Source organism: Coenobita brevimanus, chromosome 19, assembly GCF_032717465.1.
Source record: "Coenobita brevimanus isolate Jiangsu-jjx chromosome 19, ASM3271746v2, whole genome shotgun sequence".
Lineage (NCBI taxonomy): Eukaryota > Metazoa > Arthropoda > Malacostraca > Decapoda > Coenobitidae > Coenobita > Coenobita brevimanus.
Genome location: NC_136972.1, coordinates 17117972 through 17123667, shown reverse-complemented (window position 1 = coordinate 17123667; position 5696 = coordinate 17117972).

Here is a 5696-nt window from a genome sequence, read left to right as displayed (position 1 = left end):
TGTTAATACCAGCTTATGTATTGATTTTTGTCTATGGAATTGTGTAAGATTGACTACCTGTTCCACATCAGTTGAATTTGTCAATATACGTGTAAGGTTATTGCCCTGTATTTTTGTGCCCTGGCCCTCTCTTGTTTGTCTAAGCTCCGGTCTTGAAAGAGAACCCAGCTGCACTATAGGCGTTCTAGGGACAGGAAGCCGCCCCTTAAACACCTAGCATAACAATTCCCATCTCCAAAACTACTGAAATTCCCGATGTCTCACTTAACAATGCCCTCAGCTGGACCTCTCATGTCAGCTCACTTGCTAAAACCACCTCAAAGAAATTTGGATTATTGTACAGAATACGTAACTTCTTCAATGACAAGCAGTTAGCTATCATTTATAAGAGTCATGTGCACTCTCAGCTTGAATATTGCTCACACCTGTGGAATGGATGTGGAGAGGTTGTGTTAAAGCAACTAGGCAAACTTCAAAACAAAGCTGTTGGAATGGTTAATAACCCTGCTATTATAAACAAACTATCTCCCTACAAGTAGGAAGGAATATTGTCTCCCTAGCATTATTTTACAGATATTTATGTGACAAATGCTCAGACGAAGTTGTGTCCATTGTGCCACCTCTCCATGCCTTTCCTCGTGCTACACGGGCATCTGGTAGCGCTCACGAATGTCACAGAGCCATATTGCAGAACTTCTGCCATCAGAATTCTTTTATTCCCTGAACTGCATCTCTCTGGAACTCGCTTCCCTGGAGTTGTTTCCCCCCAGACTTCAACCTACCGGTGTTCAAGTCCAACTGTTACAGATATTTTATGGACGGAGGACGCCAGTAATCTGGCGTATGGACTATTTTTTTTATTCATTTGTTTTTTTCTCTGTTCTGTTATTTAAGTATATATATATATATATATATATATATATATACACATATATATATCTATATATATATATATATATATCTATCTATCTATATATCTATCTATCTATCTATATATATATCTATCTATATATATATATATATATATATATATATATATATATATATATATATATATTATGTCTATCTATCTTTCTATATATACAGTATATATCTATCTATCTATCTATCTATCTATCTATATATATATATATTGTTACGGAACAGAGAAAGATAATGTACACTTTAAGTGAGAATACTAAAAATCACTACTGTCCCGTAAAGTTCCAGGTTCAAAACAAAGAGTTAGGTAAAATTACAAGTCAAAGTTTAATGCTCAAACTAACAATAAAACATTCAGGACTCATAAGGATAATGTAATGGCAAATAAACAGGTTAAATATATGGTTAACTGCAATAGCCTCTATTAACACGAAATTAGCAAGAGTAAATTTATCTAAGTCAGCCCTGATAAAATGAGATACCAGATAATACTCAGTGAATGCCAGATAAATAATTACAGATACAAATTTTTATCAAAAATGACTGACATAAAGAACCCTATATGAATTACAAAAACTTCACTAGGCCTACAAATTAAACTTATGCTATACAGTACAAGAAAAAATGCAACAACAGTTATACTCAAATTACACACAGCTGCTAGATGTTTGGAGATTTCTTGAGCACTCACAATAATAATATCTGTACAGGGGAGGACAGAGATGTGAACAAAATGAGGAGCAGATCTAAGTGGCAATGATGCAGAGACTGAGCTCATTATATAGGGGCCGGCAGAGCCTGATACAACTTGTAAGAGGACGCGCAAATGAAACGATGGGGACAAACGGTCGACAATCCCGCACTGAATAACAGAAAGGACGACTTACTCTACTATAACGGTAGAAGGGGGGACTGAGGCAGAACACGCTCGTGATCAAACATGCAGCAACTGTGCGTTAAAATTAGACAAAGGATGATGAAATCATAGGCTATGTAACACCTCCCCACAAAGAAAAAAGAAATTTACAAAGGAAATTTCTTATTACTCTAAAACAATCTGTCTAAAGTCTAGATAAGCAATCTGCAATAACATTTTCTTTCCCCTTGACATGTTGTATGTCTAATGAATACTCCTGAAGAAGTAGACTCCATCTTGTCAATCTCTGATTTTTATCTTTAAACTTACTAAGGAATTTCAGTGGGTTATGATCGGTATAAATGACTATGGGGTCAAAACCAGAACACAAATAAAATGAAAAATGCTGTAAACCCAAAATCAAGGCCAAAAGCTCTTTCTCAATAGTTGAGTAGTTCTTTTGAGGTGGAGTGAACTTCTTACTGTAATAAGATACAGGATGTTCAATACCCTGATCATCCTCTTGCAGCAAAACAGCCCCAGCTCCAGTATCACTTGCATCAACAGCCATCTTAAAAGGCTTAGCAAAATTTGGAGTAGCGAGCACTGGCTGACTTAATAGAATAGCTTTAAGTTTGTTGAAAGAGGATTCACAGTTATCGGTCCAGACAAATTTAACTCCCTTTTTCAGTAGGTCTGTAAGTGGTGATACAAGAATAGAAAAGTTAAGAACAAATCTCCTGTAATAACCTACCATTCCCAAAAATCTTTGTAGCTCTTTCCTACTTTTAGGTCTGGGAAGATCACTTATAACCTGAACCTTAGCTCCTGGTGGTGCAACATGTCCATCACCAATTACATACCCAAGGTACTGAACTTTAGCTTGACCAAACTCACACTTTGATAAATTAGCTACAAGATTAGCATGAACTAAACGGTCAAGAAATTTACTGACATGGCATAGGTGATCTTTCCAGTTGTCACTGAAGATTAATACATCATCAATATAAACAACACACCCTGCCAAACCCTCTGTTACAACATTCATGAGCTTCTGAAATGTGGCTGGTGCATTCTTCATACCATACGGCATTACAGAACATGCAAAAGCCTTTCCTAGTGTTACAAAACATGAGATCTCCCTAGCACGTTCAGTCATAGGTACTTGCCAGTATCCCTTTAACAAATCAAACTTACTTATGTACCTAGCCTTTCCGATCTTGTCTATGCAATCTTCCACACGAGGGAGAGGGTAAGTGTCTGTTTTGGTTATCTGATTAACACGTCTGTAGTCGATGCAAAGCCGCTGTGACCCACCTGGCTTAGGGACCAGAGTGACAGGAGAACTCCACTCGCTCTGACAGGGCTCAATCATCTTGTGGTCCAACAGGTAGCCAAGCTCCTTCTGGATGAGAGGAACTTTCGCTGGGTTCACACGGTAAGGAGGCAATTTAATTGGCTTTGCGTCTCCAACATCGACATCATGCATCAACACAGTGGTTCTTCCTGGAGTAGCACGGAACACTTGCGGGTACTCCTGCAGTAATGCCGAAAACTCCTGCCTTTCCTTGGGTGGTAGATGAGAAAGCTTAGTCTGGAGATCATTCATGATATCAGGATTCTTCCCCAAACTATCACTCAGGCTCATACTGCATGGGAGAGCTTCACTTGCAGACTCGGGTGGAACAGCTACAGTGCAGACTGGATTATTTTCGTCCCGCCTGTGATATAACTTTAGCATGTTGATGTGACATAGTTGCTTGCTCTTTCTACGATCTGGTGTGGCGATGACATAGTTGACATCACTGAGTTTCTTCTCCACGAAATAAGGGCCACTAAACTTGGCTTGAAGAGGTTGCCCATGAACTGGTAGCAGAATCAAAACCTGATCTCCTGGCTGAAAGTGGCGTAACCTGGACTTCTTGTCATACCAAGTCTTCATCTTCTCCTGAGCAGCTCCTAAATTCTCTCTCGCCAGCTGTAAAGCAGTGGACAGCCGTTCTTTGAAATTCATCACATACACCAGCAGGTTGACGTCATCTTCCTCCGACAGCCAGCATTCCTTGAGTAGCTTAAGGGGTCCTCTTACTTCATGGCCAAACAGTAGTTCAAAAGGTGAGAAGCCCAGTGATTCATTTGGAGATTCTCTTGCAGCAAACACAACGAATGGAAGACCTTTATCCCAGTCTTTCTGATGTTCCAAACAGTATTTCTTGAGCATCGATTTGAGTGTTTGATGATATCTCTCCAACGCTCCTTGGGTCTGGGGATGGTAAGCTGAAGACGTGATCTGGGTGATGCCCAACTCTTTCAGAGACTGCTTGAAAACATTTGACATGAAATTACTTCCTCGGTCTGACTGTACCTCCTTGGGCAGACCAAACTTTGTGAAGAACCCTAGCATTTCCTTAACCACGTTCTTTGCTGAGATATTTCTAAGTGGAATGGCTTCAGGATAACGAGTAGCCATATCAATCATGGTCAACACATAAGAAAATCCTGAAGAAGTCTTAGGAAGAGGGCCCACAATATCCACCAACACACGGGCGAAAGGCGCCTCAAAAGGAGGAATGGGAACTAGAGGTGCAACCTTTTCGGTCTGATTACACTTCCCCACAACTTGACAGGTGTGACAAGACTTACAATACCAGGAAACATCCCTGAAGATACCTGGCCAGTAGAAGTGTTTCAAAATGCGTGCCACAGTCTTCCTCACTCCAAGGTGTCCTGCCAAACTGGAATCATGAGCCACTCTAATGATATCCTGCCTACAGACACGAGGGATGACAACTTGATGTACAACCTCCCATTCACAGTCGGCTGATGCTGTTGGGGGTCTCCACTTCCTCATAAGTACTCCTGACTTTACATAATAACAAGTAGAAGCACCGGCTGACTCTTCTTCACTGTAAGCAGAGTTAGCTAGACCTTTCAACTCAGGGTCAGCAACCTGCAACTCAACCAACTCTTGACGAGACAAATTATCAACACTACGGGGTACTGCCTCATCTGGTGAGTGGTCCAAATTAGCAAGAAAAGTGTCAGCTAGGATAACATCATCATCATCATTATCCTCTAAATCACCAGTAACTTTAGACTTAGCCCTAGTGACAGCACATGCAGGGAACACATCAGGGACATCACAATCCTGGGACACAGCCACTGGCTCACTAGACAACTGAGGAGCTGGACACACTTGACTTCCACCAATATCATTTCCAAGTAAGAAAGTTACACCTGACATTGGGAGTGTCTCAACCAACCCAACCATAACGGAACCATTAACAAAACCAGACTCTAAATTCACACTGCACAGAGGGACAGAGAAGTAATTATTCCCTACACCTTGTAAGATTACAGTTTCATCAGAGGAATTAAAATTAGAGCCTAGAACACTGGTCAGCATAAGGGATTGGCAAGCACCTGTATCACGATATATTTTAACTGATTTCCTGTCATTACTGTCCAGAGGACTGACAAAACCATCAGACAGGAAATTAGCACATGAACTCTTGAGAGTGTCACCCACGTTACTGCTCAAAAGAGGAGCTCCATCATGAGAATTTAAGTTACCCCTCAAAGCAGGTTCAGTTAACTCAGTTAAAGAATTCTGGGAACTCTCAAGAGTGGACACTAGACCAATTGACTGAATATTTAAAGACTCCTTTTTGTTCACATCACGCTGTCTCCTGAAACATCTCTCCATAGTATGACCAAGCTTACTACAATAAGTACATTTACTTTTCTGAAATCTAGAGGTGAAGCTGGTATTTACTTCCTGAGAAACATCATCCTTATTCTCTTTCCTGCTACCTGTACTCTGAGTAGAGGCAACGTACTTACTCTCAGCTTTCCCTTTTTCTCTAGAATATCTCTTGTGAGTGAGAACATACTCATCAGCTAAAACTGCAGCATCAGA